This window comes from Cyprinus carpio, chromosome B12 (assembly GCF_018340385.1).
Source record: "Cyprinus carpio isolate SPL01 chromosome B12, ASM1834038v1, whole genome shotgun sequence".
NCBI lineage: Eukaryota > Metazoa > Chordata > Actinopteri > Cypriniformes > Cyprinidae > Cyprinus > Cyprinus carpio.
Window position 1 is genome coordinate 15,000,087 of NC_056608.1, and position 22,210 is coordinate 15,022,296.

The 22,210-nt window shown below is 36.8% G+C and overlaps 1 protein-coding gene across 8 annotated transcripts in view; it reads left to right on the forward strand.

The window, feature by feature from the left end:
- Positions 1-9,528: 9,528 nt before the first annotated feature.
- Positions 9,529-22,210, forward strand: part of znf438 (zinc finger protein 438) — a 62,981-nt gene continuing 50,299 nt past the window's right edge. For 7 of the 8 annotated variants that reach the window (XR_006156103.1, XR_006156102.1, XM_042735573.1 and 4 more), the window contains exon 1: positions 9,529-9,679. The gene's annotated coding sequence lies outside the window, so the exon portion shown is untranslated. The remainder of the gene's footprint in view (positions 9,680-22,210) is intronic. The other variant, XM_042735572.1, reaches the window with a different exon arrangement.

The window sequence follows — 22,210 nt, forward strand, 5'->3', positions numbered from 1 at the left end:
ACTCAAATGGACAATTTATTCAACAATTCACTACTTTTCTCATGAACTCTAATAAGTAACTTTTTGTGTTCCTCAGTCCAATGGGTTTGAAACAACATGAGGTTAGGTATAATGACAGAATTGTCATTTTTGAGACTAATCCCTTTAACATCCTGTGTGTTCTCATCTTGCATTTCAGCTGCATTATGAAAACTGTTTCCATAAAACGAACCCAGATAATGAGGTCTGAAGAGAACTATGACCTTCTTAAACATTCCAAAGCCGTCTGTTTAATCAAATCTGCAAACGCTCTACAGGTGAGCTATGGTCATGAGAACAGGAAGTGGAAAGGGAAATGAAACAATGGTTAGGAGACAAATGACAGGGCAATTTCATTTTGAATGTTTAGAGAGAAGACAAGCTCTGTGTTGAAAGCAATATCCTCTAAGTACATAGTGGAATCTTTGCAGAGAAAAACCCAACATTAGTTTAGAAATGCCCCTGGTAGTAGCCTCAAATACCCTCCCTGTCATCTGTCTAACCCTCTCCAACCCATGGCCTCTTTCACTTCATCAAACAGACAACAGACAGAGCTGAGTAAGGTGCCTGTCCCTTCATCATTAAGCCAGTTCGCTCTGCCTATGGCTGCTGACAGTGAATTATTCAACAGGACAAAGTGCTCTGTGGCTGTGCAGAGGCTTTACAGAGTAACAGATAATAATAGCATTAATGTCCATAGAATCTCGTAAAGAGAGTTAGCATTCATCTCTGCCTTCCTATATATATATTTATTCACATGCTGCATGTGCATATAATGGAAAAGAGCGATGTGGAAAAGGGTGGACAGGTTTGGCTGGCCATAATGAAGGGGTTTGAGCTATGTTCCCCTACTGGCCATAACCATTGCAATAACTGGAAGCTGAGGTAGAGTTGCAGAAAGAAACTTTTTGGAAGAAGTGAGGTAAGCGGCTTCTGGTGGGATTAAACGAACATCATCCTTCTGAACCCTCACTGGGAATTTCGCTGGTACGTGGTCCTGTCCTGAAAGAAATCTCTGAAATTGTGCTGACTTCATGATGACTTGGAATAGCGAAACTGTAAAATATTATTTCATGGTTTAGCTTGTTTTTGACCAGGCACCAGTTATATTCTCCCAGTGTGCCAGCGACCAGAGCAGCTGTCCAGCTGAGTTGGCTCCAGGTGCCACTACGGCTGGGCAAGCTCAGAGACAGAGTGAAGGTGAAAAACAGACGTTCCCTGGCTAAGGGAAAAAGAAAAAGAAGAAAAGCATTTCAGTGAAGGGCAGGCTTCATCAGAGATCAATGATGAGGCGTTTTGAAAACCACACACGCGCTCGCTCTCTGCTGGTGCTAACCGACTGGAAAAAGACGGGGCCATTATTCTGTGGAAAGTCCAGTCTATTCCCATTTTCCTTGGATGCTGCCATTTCGACATGAAGTCATATTTTCTTGCAACGATGGAAAACAAAGAGTAAAAATAATGCCTACAGCAAATATTACAACTGTATAATAGCGGTCAGTCACTATGCTTTTTAAATAGCAGTCTGAAAGCCAGTAGCCTCTATTCCTGGTAACTGGTGACGGGACCACCCAGCAGGACAAAATTAAAACCCAACAATATCTGCAATCCAAGAGCTGCTGGTTTCAATCCACTGGGAATACTGAGGGTGGCAGTTTAACAGTGGTGACTTAATCAACGGAGGTTTTATTTTTCATTAAAGCGACTGACCTCATACTACAAGCAATTTATCCGGTCATTTTTCCATTGTACATCCATTTCTTCACCTGTTACCTATTCCAATCCCATTTACCTTTTCCTTTCACTGGGTTAAAGAGGAAGAGAAGGAATGGGCCATGAAGACAGGAAGAAAGAGTGCGAAAGGAAGAGACAAGATAGAAGGAGAGACAGCAACATGAGTGGGGGGGTAGAAAGCTATCCTCACTGCTCTACATTAAGGGATCAGGCCGCGTCTCTGTAAATGAGTATTGATCCTCCTCCTGGCGGGATCATTTAGGAGATTAATGCTGGCAGTGCTATTTGGGGTGGGTTGGGTGGGGGGTTCCAGTTGGTCCAGGGGGGAGCCGACTTAGAGCTGCCCAGGACAGAGAGACTGCTGTGGGGCTACGTGGAGAACAAGCCCCTGCCTCCCCTCCTAACCATCTGGACTAACAGCTCAGGGCGCCAGCTGTGTGGGGGAAGGGAGAAGATGTGTGTATGTGGCTCAGGGCGCGGGGGGGGATTGAAAGAGAGAGAAAAAGGAAGGAAGAGAAATGGAAATACATAGGACTACTAATGATACAGGAAAACATACATAAAAAGAAAGAGGCAGGAAAAATCAGCTTAAAGTTATTTGTGTAAGGCTCATTTGACACACGGACACGTTGAAGAAACGGGTGATTTAAAGTGGCGAGAGAGGAGAGGAACAGAAAGCGAGAGGAATGAAAGAGAAACACAGGTGGCAAGTACAACTGGAGAAACAGAGAAAGATTAAAAACAAATGGAGGATTATGGTAGAAACTGACAGGTATGTACTAAGAAAGAAAGAAAGAAAGAAAGAAAGAGTGGTGATCATAATGGATGGAGATAAAAACTCGAAACTCAAGCAACCCTCGGGAATGTGTTCAGCATGAGGCATAAGCCATCTTCCATTACAGTATGACAGTAAACAGAAATATAATAATCTTAAATTAGGGACAGACCATCAAGGTAACTCAAACGGGCATTTTCCAGAATACTAAACTGATTTGAAGACCCAATGAAATGACTTGATGAGCATTGTTTTGTGTTGACATGAAACAGGAGGTTTGGGTATTTCTTTTTTGGGCATTTTATAATAAAACCAATCAATTTTATTTTAATATTTCACAGAAGCATAATTAGCTGTGTGCTTCTGCTAGTCAGTTGCAGGTGGTATTAAGGTGTGGTCACATTTATGATTGGCAAAATTTCATGACAACTGGAATCTATGTAATCAGGAATTTGTAAGGGCAAAAGCTTTCGCAGCAGGTTCAAGGTAGTCATGCAGATTTACTTTGTTAACCAACAAAAAATTTCTTGGTTTGAAAGTGACTTTTGTGTGAGCTGTGCTACATATTGCTACACTATTGACAACAGGCAATGAGCCTTTTAAGTTTAGCTGAAAATGAACTTATGTGACCATACCTTTTGGGTGAGGAACATTCTCGTTCTGTCTTCAAAACATTGTATTACATGCAAAAACTTGGATAAACTTTTGAGTGCAAGATATGTCATCAATATCTTTGATCTGTATACCAGAAGAAGCTGTTTTGTCAACTTTTTTTGAAGTACACTGATAACCCAAAATCTCATTGACATGGATTAACAGCCACATTTTTGAGGGGACTAAGAACTTTAGACATAAAGTGCACACATTTATATTGAAATGAAAGCTGTCCTTCCTGATCCAAGTAAAGCAGAAACATCTGTGTTAAAAAATTTGAGAGTCAGAAGTGATTTCTAAGTCTTACAGTTACATGGCCAGAAAATGAGTTGATTGTTTGTGACATGATCCAGAAAAATCCAAAGCCACAAAATCTGTGTTTACTTGTTTTTCTAGCACTGTGCTGAAGTTACTGCTGCTCATAGAGAATGCAAACACAAATGCCATGACGACAAAACTACTCAAGAGCCCAGGAAAACTCAAGGGCCTAACAATGGAATGTTTTACAGGCAAGATTGAGATGTCAATCACAATACACACCCCCTTCCCAAGAACAAGGTCATTATGATCTCACTTCCTCTTCTCTGGAGTGTCCCTGGACAGGGTTGCAGCTATAATGCCCAGGAGAATTTGGCCACACCCAAAACAAAACATCCAGTAAACCAGCAGATTCTTAGAACTCAAATTGTAATCAAATTCTGCTTATAACCAAATGCAGAATGTGTGATCTATTATACCTACAATAGAAATCTTAACAAAAAGTATTTTATGCATTGAAAATTGTTGCAATTTAAATGCAGAATTCATGATTATAGGTGTGCCATGACAAATCACAAACTCATTTTCTTTCTCAAAGCTTATTATTGTAGTTAAAAGCAGTATTTCAAATCTTGCATATAACATTCGCAGCTTAACTAAAAATGAGGTGTAAACACCAATATTGTTTCACGTACTTTTAAATATTTTGTTCATTATAAAATATGTGTGACTCAAAATCTAACATCTGAGTGCCCAGGAGTCTTTTATAATGGATGCGTAGGAAGAATAGTACCATAGCTGAAGCATATAATGTGCGTGTGTGTATGAGACAGGATTTTTTCTGGATCGTCCAGGTTATACGGGTGAGCTAAGTCTGTCACGCAGATTACTGGAGATCCATTCCAAATGTTCCGTCAAAAATTCACCTCACAACCACAGCTAAAATTTATTTTGTGTATGTTGGAACACCAAAATCTTTCTTCTGCTCATTTTGCTGGCATGTCTGATAGGAAGAATCATGTGCTTCCCACACTCACACATACACACACTTCAGGCTCTGCATATCGAAGAATCCTTCACATTTAGGTGCAGATGTGAATGCACCTCAGAGAAAAGGAGAAATAAAAAGAGAAACCAACAAAAAGAAAGAGAGAAACAATCATTATCCAGGTGCTTTCTGTGAAGGAACTTTTTCCACAGAAGGCATTTGGACATCCTCCTTATTACTTTCCTAAGTTTTGTTTTCTGATATTGCATTAGTGGTTAGAGATTTCCATGTTTAGTATGCAGGTATTTAGTCATTCAGAATTCCTGCTGTTTTGTGGATAGATTTGGCGAATTAGCATGATGCTTATTTTGTTTCAGTGTCAGTTTTTTAAAGGTGCACTCTATGTATTTTTCCTCATTAAAAACTTACACACATCAAAATTAAAAGGAAGACGCCAGTCACAAGCAGGCATTTGCATTTTATTTATTTTTTTACATGGAGTGGGTTGCCTCTTGGTGGCCACCATGTTGATGACCTGTTGAATACTACACACATTATATTAGTAAACATAATCAAAAATATCAATAAACTAATAATGGTTGACTGCAAATTATGGTTGTGCCGACTGACGATAGAGATATCGCCTGTGGCTGATTATTATAAACAGACTAGTAATGCCATGTAATTAATATTAGGGCTTATTTGTTCCATCATATTTGAGGAGTTTGGTTCAAAAACCCTATAAATCCATTTTAATATAATTTGAGTAAAAATGTGTTTTCTTTGTTTGTTTTGTTGGTTTATGAAAAACACTATTTTCTGTTTCAAACTTTTACATAGCATCTATAAGTTATAACAACATTAAAATTTCAAATACAGATTTAGATTTTCAAAGATTTATTATAAAAACTGATAATTTTTTATCCAAAATGCAATAAATCCATTGAATCAATATAAAAGTTATTTTTCAAATTGAAACTACACAACAAAGTAAGTTGATCCACATATGACAGCCTCTGAACTTTGTCAGTACTGATCTTATTAATAGCTTACGTTTCTTCCCCACCGCAAAAACCACCACAGGTTCATCAATGGCGTCAAAAGTATTCATTTTTTAAGGGCTGCACAATAAATCGCATGCGATTGTCATGCGCATCTCATCAGTAAAGCCAGTTCTGTGATTAGTAGTAAATCTCCTTCACATGCATTCAGATGGAGCAGCATTTAATACACAGAGCCATCACTGACAAGCTACACAATATCACATTCTTAATTGAAGTCGATTCATCTGCGATTATGACCACGATATTGCGTAGCTTGTCAGTTATTGTTTACAATGCGTGGAATGGGGCGCTGTGATTGGTTGAGCGGATGTATTGTATTCTGCAGAGAAGGGAGACCGGTGTTTGTCGCGATTTGGAAAGATAGGGTGAAAACATGACAGAATTACGTAAAATTTTAAATTGACTTTTCAATACTGGCCAGATACTGGCTCAATTATTATTATTTTTAAAATAGTGTTTAATGTGTTTTGGAACCAAACTCTTCATTCCTTTTTCTGTGTTTTTACAGTGTTACGTGTTATAACTAATCACACACAACTCCGTTGACTTTATGAATGCAATGACCAATCAGAGGCATTCAGATGAGTCATCGCTGAAACACAGGACGTTTGTTGTTCAGTTTGCTGAATTCTGCTCTCTCTTGCGAATTCTCTAATAATAAACAACAAGGTGCAGTTGTACATGCAATGGTAATAATATTAACATTTGTTGTAGGCAACATCCACACCGACAGGTGTCAGTATTAATCTAAAGTGACTGTTATATCAACCATCATTAGAAACCACAAAAATTACCATGTGTACCTTTGAGGAAGAAGAAAAAGCTCTTACATTACCTTACTTCTTCTTTTACACCAACCAAAAAAGTCCACTGTTGGTAGGTTTATTATTATATATTATTAGAAAGATACAGAGATGTACGGTAAACAGGGCACATGGGCTACTCATTACACAGTCTTGACCAATATTAGGGGATGATATGAAACAGAGGTAGGAATGAACAGGTAGAATTACATGAAGAAAAGGTCTTCTGAGAAAAATATTTTTTACAGCAGTTAGAAGAAGCAGAGTGCCTCTGTTCAAGCAATACCATGTATCTACACACAACCACTCTCATAAATTGCAAGACATATGGGTCTAACGGTCATGAAAGCTGCAACTACCTACAAATTCAGCCTCTCAGTCTCAACCCATAATAACTTACAATGTGTACAGAGAGAGAAAAGAAATGAAGGAAAGCATGCCAAATAAATGAAAAGACAAGCACTGTTTTTTTTTTCACTACATGCATTTGACTAGCCCATGTCATGGACCTAGTGTCAGCTTTGTGGGTGCTGAGGAGAAACGTCAAAAGACATAACCGAAAAAGAAAAAAACCCTGGTTGATGATACGTAACTGAAAAGCTATGTCAGGTGTACTTCTGCTATGGCAGAGGACAAAGTTGGAGGCTGCAAAATAACTATTTGAGGAAGCTCTCCACTACCACTTTCAATGTGGCATTTAGAGCTTTTCAGAAGAAGCCAAAACACAAGTTTCCTTGAAATCAACCCGAGTGAAAAAGAATCCCGTAAGCTTTCGGTTTTATGCTTGACGGCTGATGAACAGCCAGGTCATCACACTTGCTTGCCCCAGTGGAATAATTCACTGACTCACCTTTTCTCTGCCTTTCTAATGACCATGACAGATTTCACAGACAAAAACATCCAAATGGCTCCTCTTACAGAACAGACATTCATAAACCATTACAAATATGCCTGAGACAAGTGAGGGATGAGGGAAAGAGAGAGACTGTAAACAAACTAGCTTAAGAGAACCTTTTATTTTTATCTGACTTCTTACTGATGCTTTTTCTTCTTGTAAACACAAGTTATTGCCATCTGTATGCCCTTCGGCTTGAATGGACAAGTGCTTCATTTTGCTTTTTATTAAGGAGATGTAGAATGAAGGCGGGTGAGTCCATTTCATTGTTTACAACAGAAGGAGTGTCATTGATTCTCTCTATGTTTATAGTCCAGCCTTGAACTATGGAACTCACATTCTCTCAGTCTGATGTTAAGAAAGATGAAGGTAACTGCTGAAATTACATTAAGGTTCAAGTACTTCAAGGTTGTATGAAGTTTAGTCAGTAACAATACAAAACACTTTAAAATACACAAGGCAAAATTTCCCATTGCTCATGAAAAATATTTTGGGCCATATGTCTGTTTGCTGAAACCACACAATAAAAGCACTGGGTTAACACTAATTTGAAGATGCTGGAGAGGTCTTTCTCTGAATGTTTTTTTGCAAGGCCACATGTTGTTCACATAAGTGAACTAACCACCTACTGTTTAAAAGGGGAAAAGGTTATGACCGTGAGCAACTCCTATAAATACAATTGTCTAAATGGTTTTTGACAAATTAAATTTTTACTTTTATTTTTAAGGTTGCTTTGGAGTCTAAATACCAATCTGTATTTTATTCAAATATATTCATTTTTTTTAATCTAAAGCACATAAATGTTTATGTTTCACCCTGAGTCAGAGTCATAGCTTTGTGGGAAGTACCTTGATATTTAGCAGTGCTTTGGGGTAACCCAAGTTTAAGTCTCCAACTCAAGATTTTTCTCAAACCTTGTTCCTCTTTTACCTCTCCAAATGCTTCATTACAGTTGCACTGTCCCAATAAAGCAAAAAGGCCAAATATATATCTTTAGATTTTGAAACAAGTGGAAAGTTCCATCTAAATATTATGCATAAGTTATCAGAATTTTTTTTTGCAAAATGTATAATTGTACAACAAAACAGCTTTTCACTGGGGCATGACCCTCAAAGGGACAGCTTTACCCCTGAAGGGTGCATATTAGTACGTTAGAGTAGTAATATGTACCCTTAAGGTAATGACAAGCAGTTGTTCCCCTGAAGGTACAATTTTGCACTTTTTTTTCTGAGAGTGTACATGCACATTCTCACATACTGCCAGCAACATTAATGCATGACTATGACAAACTAAAAGATGGCTTGATAAACCAAAATATTCTGACCATTTCAGTTTATCAGCACACAGAAAACTGGAATCTAAATGTTTAGCTTTAAGAAGAAACATAATGGCATAAAATAATTTAATGCATGTAAAAAATGTGACACTGACCATTTAAACTTATTTGAGTGATGCTAAAGCAAAAGGAAGATAAATCAAATAGCCTACTAAGAAATCTTAATTCATGATAATTTAGCAATTTAAGATTAACATTAAAATTGTTATAATACAAGTTTGAAATTATTTTAAAAATTACCTAGCCATCTTAGATTTTGGACCCCACTGGTGTATAGTTGTTATAATAGAAGTTTGAATTTTTTTTAAGTATTTAGAACAGCAACAGTATTTTAATTTTTTAGTGACATGTCACTTAACGTTAGTCTACAGCGTAGTGCTATCCAGTTTACCACACACCAGAGTGAGAGCTGATGAGGCTGCTAAATCCGCCACTCGTCGTTTGTTTAACGTTACCTGTAGATTTTTATTGTGCATGCCTTCACTTCCACTCTCTCAGCAGTTCCAACCTCATCTTATCTAGTTTCTAGTTGAATTCTAGCCTAATGTAACTTTAGTTATATATGTAGTCTAGATATACAACGCTCTCTATAACCGCTGAAAACCTATAGAGCTAGTCTTATTGCACTGGTATTGTTTGGGTGATATATTTTCTGTTGAATTGGTCGTCTGCCTCAGATTTCCCGCAGGTCCTTGAATCTGATAAAAAAAAATACGCCGACTGTACGCTCGTCATCAAGTAGGCGGTGCTCTGATTGGAGAGTGACAATTTAATCGTCTCTGATTGGCTGTATTCACAGAAGTAAACTGGTGTTGACTGAGCCGTACCATTTTTCTTAAAAGGGGTGGGTGTGGAACGTTGTTATTGTATTATAAGCAAACATAGATGGTGTTTTGCTTAAATATTACGCTTTACAACAAAATCTTTTGATTTTGTATTGAAATGTATGATTTCGGATTCTCTATATTGCGTTTAAGATAAATACCCCTCACTTCTGTTTTGTAACAGCCACCGTTTGGGATTTGAGGTCTCGCCCAAAAATGGCTGTGGAGAAACAGTTATGAAGATGTGTCGAGCTACTCACCTAATTAATGTGGCGCGTGCTCCAAATTAACCAAGAGTCCTCTGATCGAGCCGGAGGACATTTCTGGAAGGTGAGGCACAAGATGTTCCGTTATTTCGTGCAGAAAAGAGGAGCCCAATGGGCTCTCCAAGCAGTCGTGTTACGACTTTATTTTCAGCCAATAGGAATACCAGAGCGATCACAGGCCAGGGCCTTCGAGGATGTGTTTATACAGAATAAAACAACACTGAGCATCAAACTTCATTAAAACAGAGCTTTAGCACAGAAACTGCAACCACACGTTCTTAAAAACAATTGCAAAGTTCATATTCGCAATGTGGGGATTCTCATCTCTGTGCATAGTAAACATACAGTTCTCATGCAATATCGTTTTAAAAGTGACATATTGTATTAACAGAATAGTTACAGCACCGATGCATTCATAAATATTTGTGCAATGATGATGTAACTCACTGCATGGTATTGTGATTGTTTGTATATGTTACACCCACCTTTTGCGTAGTTTTGAAGGTAGAAGGTCATAAGGTTTGCTTTGCTTTGGGTGTGTGCATTAGTTACCTAATGCATTATTAGACTTTGCAAAAGTCCTTTTATCATAATGTTATATTGTGTGTAAGTATCTGATCTTAGCTGTCAGTTTGTAAATATCATAAGCCAGCCTTTTAAATGAGGAGCTATGAGTCCTCTTTACTCAAATAATGGTGATTTACATTGCCTGCACTGAAATGAATTTGAAAGTCAGGCCTGTTTCACAGAGTTTCACATTGTTTTAACACTAACCGCTAAAGCTTTCACACCAGCACCATATCTGCAAGAAAGTGTTGTTTGTGTCTGTCACTGTATGCAACTTGCATCGACCCGGACAGATGCTTTTTCAAACAATGTGTGAGCAGTTTGCTTCAGTGCATTATGTTGCTATATGCAAATTTGGAATTTGAAAGTATTTTCCACTAAGTTTTATGTGGTTCACATTTTAAAAATTAGGTTCAGAGCTGAAACCCAACTCGTACCTACACTTCTGATATGCAGTGCCGTTGCTTGGGAATATTGTAACCTATTAATATTGTTGCTGAAATATGTGATGCTTTCTCATATAGTGTGAAATAGACCTAGCTCATCTAACAACAAATCAAAGTTGGACTATAAATTTACCAATCTGTGCTTGTTTGTTTGCATATACATGCATGACCAGTGACATTTCAAACTAGTAAATCAACCGCGTTGGATTCCAAATGTTAGAGTAATATTTTCTCAGTTAAGCTACAAATCATTCTGGACATTAGATTGGAAATTTGCCCCAGGAATTCCAGTGGAACATCCTTGTATTTATAATGGCAAGGTTTGCTGAATGAGTAGCAGTGTCAGGAAAATTGTCTCAAACAATTTGTTAAATTCATAAACGCACGCACACACATACCTTTTTGGTGATGAGAATTGGTACTCATGAACTGAACTGGCAAAAGCTGTACAATATGGTTCTATCAGACTGGAGACGTTTTAAAAATTACAGCGGATGCCAGGTTTATGATGTGTAGGATTGTAAGCAAGTTTTTTTTTTTAAGTGATGATTATGTTGCTTAGCTAAAGCTAACCTTACATGAGTGTAAAACAATTGACATACATGTTTTAATAGAGGCTTATCTATTTATATTTGCTGAGTAACTAAGTAAGAGAATAGCAAAATGTAATGTACAAATGATGAATTTGTTACTACAGTATGGAAAGACATGTTTTTGAAAGACAGATAATGCATTTCACGGCAGGTAAATTTCAGTCTGTTCGTCACAAAAAGTTACTGTATGGCTTTAGAAGATTTGGAACATAGTTTTTTTGCTGTAAGGCCTACTTTTATGGTATTTTGCATCCTTTTTAAAGCTTGAAAGCCCCAGTCCTTATTAGTTTTCATTATATTGAAAAGTCTGGCCAGGATATTCTTAAAACTTTTTTTTAGTTTTCCACGATAGAAAGAAAATCTCAAAGATTTGGACATAAGTTTAATTTTTTGATGAACTGTTCCCTTTTGCGCTTTTGAGTCATACTTTAATAGCCGCAGCGTTAAAGATATGACCAGAAATGCTTAATAACAGTGTAACATGACACAATATGCTACTGGAAAACATTGGCATAGTGCTTTCAAACGTTTAGAAAGGGTTAACCTTAATAAAGGAGTTTTCTGCTCAAGTAACGTTTTTTCCTCATCAAAATATTTGACTTTAAACTTAAAACTTCTCGAGAGAAATTTAGGGGATCGCTGAGAATCTTCTGATGATTATGGTGTAGCTGTTGGCAGTTGAAATTCATTTCTGCGGTGTCACTGAACGCATTCTTTCAGGGATTTTGCAAAAGGTTATTAAATACACCTCTGCACGGACGTGTTGCACGGCAGGGAAGCGCACTCACACGCTCTTTTGGAGGATGCTGAGGTTTATTTTGGCAGTTGTCATGACGTTGTGTGGTTTCACATGTGGTGAGAGAGAGGGGGAGGGAGACCCTTTTCATAGCAGAGATGCTTATTTAACATTTCCGGTCAATCAGAACCATGTCAACATCACTGCATGCGCGCGCATACACACACACAACATTTATCCCATACACAAACCTAGCCAGAAAAAGATAGCTATCTTAAACTCTCCTTCAACTTCTTGGTCGGTGACTTTGTAGTGATTACTCGCAGGAGACCGTTCACCTATCTGTACGGCTCTCATGTGTGGTCAGAAATAAGGCTTTCCACAATTAGGGATCAAAACTGCGGAGGAAACTGCACTGTAATTACTGGGATTGTTCTGAACAGATGCAGAACAAATGTCTTTGTTGTAACAGCGCTGAGCTTCACGGCAAGGTGCGATGTGTGGCCAAAATAAACATATGAACATGGAGCCGTGCATATTTTATGAGTAATTCATTTCTTTGTTCAAGGGGACCAGGTTTGCTGCGATCACAAGATTCAGAATTTCCACCATTATCTGACATATGCAGAATTCAGAGAGGTCATACAGCAATGTGTGGCAAAGCCTCATGCTTTCCTGTTTATTTTACATGCTACGGAGTGCATTTCTAATATTTTCTCACAATACGCTTTTTTTGTTCCCTTTTTTGTTGTAGTTTTAGACACAAACCTGACCGGTTTTCAACACCCGAACAAGATAAATACACTCAGTTTACTGCTTTTATAGATAGCTAAAATAAAATTTTAAATGCAGGTACACTGTCATTCAAAAGATAGGGGCCAGAAAGATTTGAATACTTTTTAATAATTTATTACAGTAAGAAATTAATACTTTTAGTCAGCAAGGATGCATTACATTGATCAATAGTGACAAATACTTGTACATCATTTCAAAAGATTTCAAGTATATGTTGTTTTTGAACTTTTCTATTAATCAAATCTTAAAAAATGGATTATGGTTTCCACAAACATACTAAGAATCACAACTGCTTTTTAACATTGAAAGTAAGAAATGTTTCTTTAACACTAGATCAGCATATTAGACTGATTTATGAAGGATCATGTGACACTAAAATAGCACAGTTATTAGTTTTGGTGAGCATAAGAAACTTATTTAAAAACCCAACCCCAAACTTTTGAACTGTAGTCTTAAGAGTTTTTGACGCAAGCTACTGAACAAGTTTGATTTATTATTATTTTTTTTAACTTCTATTATAATTTCCACGTAACAGGTAACACAAAGACATACAGGTTTGGGACAACATGAGGATTAGTAATTAATGTCAGAAATGTCATTTTTGGCTGAATTAAGCACTTTTGCACCTGTGAAGACAATTTATGCTGTTTGGAATTTAGAGCCAGTGTTGTGCTGTGGTCCAAGGGAGTCATGTGACATTTGCATCTTTATGGCATCACATAATTATAGCTTTTTTTTTTTTTTTTTTTTTTTTGCTGCAGAAAGGCATTTATCCTTAAGAAAAGATTCACGGTATTTAAAACCAAACCCTTTTGAATCAGTCATGTCTGTAATTACTCAAACTATAGTGGCTCATTTACATTGAATAGTTTTCTCTCTCATCATCTTCATTCTTATTATCAGTAAAGGGAAGCACCTCACTAGTCATGGCCAGTAGTTAAAATAGTTAAGAGTACATTGATTAAACTGTAGTGACATGACTGCCGCTTATACTAGAAACTCACCTTAGTATTCAAAAAAAAAAAAAAAAAATAGCCAACACCTTGTACAAGAAAAGTGCATAAAAGTGTGAATTATGAATGTGGTGGCATTGGACTGAGGGCAGAGTGGCTGTGGTAATGGACTAGTGAATGTTTCATTTGCTCACCACGGCATGTAGGAAACTTTAAGAAATTCTTTTGTTGTCAGGGTGCTAATGAAGTCATCAGTTTTAAGGAGGTTTGGGGGTAGATCTCAGTCCATTTTTTTGATGTCAGAATTTAGTTTGTTTGACGTGAACCACATCTGAGGCTGCTTGAGCCTTGAGTTTGTATGTATTCTACGCCTCTCTATCTGTTTCCACATCTGGTCATTGAAATTTTTCCCTTTGTAAAACTATTCTGGATTTGTCTGGTTGCATGGAGATCATGAGTGGACAGGCCTTTTCAAGCACGCTCATAAATTCTCAGTTGGCTTGAGATCTGGACTGTGGATTTAACCACTCCAGGATATTAACATCGTTGTTTTTAAGCCATGCCTGCATGGCACTGGCTTTATGCTTTGGGTCATTGTCTTGCTGGATAACAAATCTTCCAAGTCGCAGGTGTTTTGCAGACTCCGTCAGGTTTTTTTCTCTTGTGTTTTGCTACATTTATTTCACCCATCCACCTCACGAGCCCTCCAGGAGCCTGATGTAGAGACGCATCCCCACAGCATGATGCTGCCATCCCCATGCTTCACAGTGGGGATGGCGTCTTTCCAGTTCACTTTCATTTGCATACTCCTGGTTAGAAATATGTATTGTAGTTTATTGCATTTCATATTTAAGTGAATGCCTATTAGGGTTGGGCGATGTCTACAAAATTGGCATTGGACGATGTCTATAGTGAATCATCGCGATGGACGATGACATCGGGGGCGGGCGGGGGATGGGGGTTAGGGGGTATATATTCCCTTTAGGGGTTTCAATGTACTCGTCTTTTTCTTTCCGAACACGGTATTGGGATGTGGCGGATTGCAGGGGGTATGGGGAAGATCACGATGCCGGCTCAACATCATGATGTCTATCAGCCATCGGCGATGGACGATGGCATCATCTATCGGCCCGACCCTAATGCCTATATTACAGTGAAATTTGTGTCTTCTCATTCTAATTACCTACTGCTGTAGTAAACATCTGGTGCTAGTGCTCATGGTGGTGCTAAAAATATAATGTACTGTGGTTCAGAACCACAGGGGAAGGAAGTAGAGTCAAACTCAGATTTGGACCAGTGAGACGAAACAAATTAGGAAGTGTCATTTTGATTTAAGTGCTCAACAATAAATGTTGACATTGACACTGGCACCATGTGTATTGTTATTTTTATGTTTTTAGATGTATGAGATAAAAATATCTATACATTAGTACTGTTAAAACGTTTGGGGGTCAGTATGATTTTTTAAAAACATTTTTTGGAAAACGGTCTCTTCTCTCTCACCAAGGATTTTAATCAAAAATGCAGTAAAACCCTAATATTATGAAATATTGTTTAAAATAACTGTTTCTTGCAATAGCAAAGCTGAATTCTCCAGTTTTCAGTAACAGTTTTCTAATCTTTGTAATATTGTCATTTGGTATTTTTCTTATTATTTATATATATATATATATATATATATATATATATATATATATATATATATATATATATATATATATATATATATATATAATATTGTCATTTGGTATTTTTCTTATTATATATATATATATATATTTAGCATTCTTTGATAAATAGAAAGTTCAAAAGAACAGCCTTTATTTGAAGTTTAAATTTTTTTAACACATTTGTGCATTTTGCAGTAATTGCTAGAAAATGTACAGGTCAGGTGTAATGTACAGTTATAAATTCATAAAGACATTTTTGCTGTATGGTGAACACTGACATTTAGGTATTAATGTTAAAGAAAAAACAGCATCTCCACAAAAGTGTCACAAGCCATATGTCTGTCTTTCTTTCCTTCGCTCTCTCTCTTTCTAAAGTGAATGATTAGTTGCATATGGAACTTGATCAGATAAATCAATCCCTTTTGTTGATTACACACATCTGGGCCCACCTTCCCAGCTAGTGTATAAGTATCTTGCACAATAATGATGTGTGCCAGAGATGATTGTACTTTAACATGCAGGTTAACACCAGAACTGTGTTGGGGGAAAAGTCAGAATGTCTTTATACGGCTCATTTGAGAATCCTTGTTGCTCAACTCTTATAGAAAATTGGCTGTGTTGCTCCAATACTAAATAAAAGACACAACTATTTGTTTTATATAACAATATTGTTCCGGCATTATGACCTCCTTCCAGTGAAAATCAGTCTTGCCCAGTTGGAATGACAATCGAATGCCAGAAAGGAAGTGCTGTTTAGTTTACAGGTGCTTTCAGTGTTACTCAAGGGAATGAAAGGAAACAGTGAAACACCATAATGATGGTTCCCACTGGTACTCTTTGTCCATGTCAGGATCTGTTCTATATGATTCAGATTTCTAATTAATTTGATGTGGCATTCCCTTGTTCAAACACTCCACAATTGCTTGGACACAAACAACTCTGTTTCTCCCATTTCTCATGTTTTTTTTTTTTTTTTTAGTCATCATCCGTCCCCGTCTCTCCATCTCACTCATTCCTTCCCCCGGTCCACCTGAGGAGGTGACTGTAGTGTGACTCACTTGTTCCTAGTGTGGTTTTGTGGTGGAGTGAGTACTGTCTGAAGACTTGAGCCCAAACCACACGTAAATCGTTACTGCCACAAACCTACGCATACTCATGCACACGTGACATGGGGTTATGAAACCTGTATCTGCAAGGATGGAAGAAGCTGAAGAGATCTAAAAGGGAGGAAATAGTAGATCCTACTTCTGTTCCCTCAGCCACCTATCAGTGCACTGTAACCAAGAGCTGTTTTTGTGGTCAGTCAAAGATATGTATTGTCATTTAATGGTTGTGAAATGCTGTCCTTCTCCCCAATGATGGATCTCTTTAACTCGTGGTCCAACCGTTCCACATTAAATTGATTGAAAGTTACCGTTGTGGGGGAGATTTTTGCGATGACCTATAGACCACGGATGTGGCCTGAAGAGATAGTGTATGATGCAACAAGGTGCTTTTTCAAAATGATCCTTATCATTACACAAATGCATGTTAAAGCTTCAGAACAACCCAGTAGGTTTATGTGTGTGCATCATGCGGCAACCTCCCGCTCCCTCTCTTGGAACCAACAAGGAAGTGACTAAAACTGCAATTCATCGACTGGCCACTGGAGGCTGGCTCCAAAAGGGAATCATTCCCATAGGCTCTCCATGTTAAAATGCCCAACTTTACAGCAGAAATAAAACATGTTATCAGCCTAGTACAAAAAATTATTTTGGTCTATATAGCTAATTTTGCCCTTCGTGACAGCTGTGGGGGGGGGGTGAATTTTTTATAACTCACCCGTTTAAATTATATTAAGCCTTAAAGTTCTGCATAATTATGGGAGTGGCCACTTGAGTGACAGGTGGATTGCTACTGCTGACACTGCCGTCGCGCTAAGTGGGCATGGTTTTAGCAACCAGCTGCCGCCTTTTTGCCCATTTTCGATTATCCGGGAGAGACGCGCTGTGACGTGCTGCCAAGATGGCGACAGCCCGCTCCGCCCACTTTGCGCTTCAAAAACGCTCTTCAGGAATCTATGGGTGACGTCACGGATACTACATCCATGTTTTTATACAGTTTATGGTGTGCGTGTATGACAGAGAGAAAGACAATGTTGCAAAGACAATGGGCTATAGAGTTTTTAATTGTGAATGAAGAGCATGTGATGAATATGTGCATCTGAATCTATCATATAGAGGCCCATACAGAATATATATGTTTGTTTATTCCACACCCCTAATGTATGTGTTTAGTAAATATAACATGTTTTATAATGATTTCGGGTACTTGTAAAAGTGTTGTAATCTGAGCTTAGTTTGACACGTTATTATTTGTTTTTCTGGTTATTTTTGTAGAATTATGAAGATTTTGAATGTATTTATTTATTGTTTTTTTATTTATTTATTTTTTTTTATTTAATTTTTACTTGTTTTTGTTTAAATGTAATTACATTTTATTTAATTATTTATTTTGTCTGATTAATGTTATTTTATTTTGTAATTTTTATTTATTTATTTATTTGCTAATTTGGTTGGTTGATTGATTAAAAATCAGTTAATCTTCAGCAATATCCAACAATGCTAAGGACATAATCTATTCCTTAGGCTGGCAATTATTTGTCTTGATAGTTTATAGACACCTTTCCTTTACTCAACCTATGCAAATACACACATTTAAAAAATTGGTGGAGCAACAAACTGTCCCATTGGTCCAGAAATGTTTTAAATGATCTGAACATAGAGACTTTCATGCCAAAGACAATTTAGGTGTAAGGTTATGTTGTGACTGTTCCTGGAGAATAAATGCAAGCATGTACAGCTCTAATAAGACAGTTGAACTGTGCTCGATGGCCTTATTGTCCTTGAAGATGAGGTTTCTGAGCTTAAGGGAGTAAACCAAACAATATGGAAGCTGATTTTGTTTATTTTTGTTCTTTGTGGATAGACCTGTCTCTTGCTCTCCGGTGAAAAGGGTTTTACAGTGCTGAATTCAGCATGTCTGAGGAATTGTTGCAGTATGCGGTACCTGAAGTGCTGACAAGAACTACTTTGTAATCGGAGTGATTTGCCAAGCTGGTGGTCTTGCACATTAGCCCATTCAGTAATGATTAAGAGCACTTATTTAATTGCATTTTGTTTGTACTTTGGCCTTTTTTTTATATTTTAAATATTTTGCTATTCAAGTTATACTAAGAGCATTTTAATTAAGCTAGATAAAGCACTTCTATATAGATGTAATGATGACGGTGAACCAATTTTTGGTCATAATGTCCATTTCTAATGGTGCGTGTAATGTAAAGTAAAGTAATGCAGTTAAAACCAGACTTGAGTACAACTAGATCTTGTTTATAAGGATTTCGGCAGTATGTGAATGGATCTACAATTGATCATCCATGAGACCTAAAGGCATTCTGTGCAAAACTCGGATGAATGAATGTACAATTCCTCCAGCAGCAGCAAACACATCTTTACCTATTTCTTATAAAGTTCAGTATGCACAGGCTGTTTGGAGGCAACATGGCTGTTGTAATGAGGACATTTATGTCGCTCTGCATCAGGCGCATGCATGAATAAGCGGCAGGCTGCCTTTCTGTCTGAATGCTCTCTGCCAGCTACATTATTAAAATGCATTTGTTTGGGTGTTATTTAACTTTTTGTTACGGCATGTTCTCTTTTTCGATGTTCACCTGGAAGTGACAATCTCAGAGTGATTGTTCATCATGTCATTGCACTATTGGAAACGATGTATGGTTGTAAGCTGTTAAGCTGTTTTCAGTAAAGCTCTGCTCGCTAGCCAGTTGTGTGTAAGGTCATTCATTCCAGACCTGGAGCAGTTGACTTGTGTTAGGTCAAAAACACATTCAAGTCAACTGGGGTGTTGGTCTCAAAATTTGTAACGCATTTATTATAAAGATGGTAGAATTTATTTTCAGGGGGTGGTTGTTTCTAAAAATTTGGATTGTGTTGTGTGTATTATTATGTTTATTTTGGTGTTTCTTCTCTTCCATGTCGTTGATGCATATTCATGAGTACCACACATGCATACCACATGAGGGTAATTAATGACAGAATTATCATTTTTGGGTGAACTATCCATTTAATACTATTATTCAGCAGGGATGCATTAAAATGGCTAAAAGTGACAGTAAATTCCATTTCAAGTGAATTTCAATTTTAAATAAAAGCTATTCTACGTTGCTTTCTCTAAAGTATCATGGTTTCCACCGAACTGTTAAGCAGCACAACTGTTTTCAAAAATGATAATAAAAAGAATTGTGTCTTGAGCACCACTTTAACATGATTTCTGAAGGGTCATGTGACACTAGACTGGAGAAATAGCTGCTGACAATTCAGCATGGCCATCACAGGAATAAATTACATTTTGATGTTTATTATGTTGGTTAGTTTATTTTAGGTTTAAGTAATTTTTTCACACTGTATTTTTATAAAATTTATTTTGCATTGGTGAGCATGAATAGGTTTCTTTTGAAAATGTAGATTATCGTACTAACATCAAACTATTGAACAGTACTGTATATTTTTGAGAGCAAAAAACTGTGTTTTCAATTTGAACACCAAATTGTGGTTCTAAGGTGTATTGAAAAACCATAGGTGGTAAAATCTTCACAATGTATTGTTTATTAAAAGTTAGAAAATGCAATAACAGCCAATTAGAAACTGAATAGTGCTTACCTCATTAAATGTTGATGCACTTTGTACAGTCCCAGAAACTTTTACACATTGTTTTATTTTCAGGGTCTGATAGAAATGTGATGCTGTTCTAAATTGACACCAAATGTATTAAATATATGTTTTTCTTACCACATGGTGACATTTTCATAGATGGACAAGCAGTTCTTAGAACAAGTCACATGTCTGACACATGTCTGTCACATGTCTGTGTTTGTCAGATCAATGGTATTGACCTCTATAATACCATTAGCCTAGGGTTTACAAATGTATAGTGTGACTTCCCAAAACCTGACTACACAGGTTTGTACTATGTACTATGGTTTATGAAAACCGGGAGGCCTGTGACTGTCCCATTGACTGACAAGTAAATTGCACTGTCAAGGTCCAGAAAAGTATGAAAGACATTGTCAGAATAGTCTATCTGCCATCAGTGGTTCAACCATAATGTTATGAAGCAACAAGAATAATTTTTGTTCAAATCAAAGCGTAAATACACGTAGCAAACTTATCCTTATGTTGTGGATGACACAGAATAGCGCTACTCCAAAATGGCACTACGGTGATATGGAGAGACACAGAATAGAGAAGTTGTTGAATAAAGTCATTATTTTTGTTTTCTTTGTGTACAAAAAGTATTCTCGTTGCTTCATAACATTACGGTTGAACCACTGATGGCAGTATTCTGATGATGTCTTTCATACTTTTTTGGACCTTGACAGTGCAATTTACTTGGCAATCAATGGGACAGTCTCAAGCCTCCCTGTTGTCATCCAAAATATCTTAAATTGTGTATCGAAAACGTACAAAGCTTTTACGGGTTTGTTACGACCAGGAATGTCCGTATCATCCAACCTTTGAGGGACGACCAATGTGATTTGAGTTTTTTTTTTGGGGGGGGGGGGGGGGGGTTGGTTGGTTACTGCATGATGATTGAAATCACGCAAATAGCCTTAAGCTATTACCTAAATAAACTGTGAAAAGAAACATCAAGGATGGAATAGTCCTGAGAGCGCTGCACGAGCTCGCGGTTCCATCTGCAGGACAGTTCAAAGCATTCAAATGATTCAAAGCACCAAACGCGAGCAGAATCAGCGCTGAAACGTGTTACTCTACCCAGTGACTTTATGAATAGCAGCGAGAATTTGAGATTGTTAGTGCTGTCATAAAATTCACAACGGTTGTGCTGTAATTATATAAAAGGCTATAGTGTGACGCGCTACATGTCTGCTGTTACAGCACTGTTTATAGTTGTGATTCACTGTTAGCGCTGCGCTTGGTTTGAGCCGCTTTCATTTGCATTTGAGAACGCAACATTAGTTATTAGAAACGTTTATAAATCTGTTGTTGTTTACAAAGAATTTTCAGTGTCACATAATACTTCAGAAATCATTCTAATATGATGATTTGCTGCTCAAGAAACATTTCTCATTATTATAAATGTTAGAAAGAGTTTTGCTGCTTAATATTACAGTGATACCACTCAAACATTTGTATAAGATTTAAAAAAGAGAGAGAAATTAATAATTTTATTCATCATGCATGAAAGTGACAAAAAGTGAGTGAAGACATTTAAAATGATTTCTATTTAATAAAGGCATTAACAAATTTAATATATTTGATAAATTCAAATAAATGCTGTTCATTAAATTTTATATATCTCAAAAAAATCCTGAAAAATTAAGTGCATCATCATTTTCACACAAAATATGAAGCAGCAAAATTGATAATATCAACATTGATAATAATCCGAAATGTTTCTTGAGAGTCAAATAAATTGTAATGATTTCTAAAAGATCGTGTGACACTGAAAACTGGAGTAATGATGAAGAAAATTCTGCTTTGCATCACAGGAATAACGTTACATTTTATAATGTATTAAAATCACTGAAAACTGGAGTAATGATGAAGAAAATTCTGCTTTGCATCACAGGAATAACGTTACTATATATTATATATATATATATATATATATATATAATATATATATATATATATATATATATATATATATTTTTTTTTTTTTTTTTGATCAAATAAATTCAGCCTTGATGAGCAGAAGATAGTTATTTCACAATCATTAATAACTGTAATGTTTCCAAACTTTTTGCAGGTACTTTAAT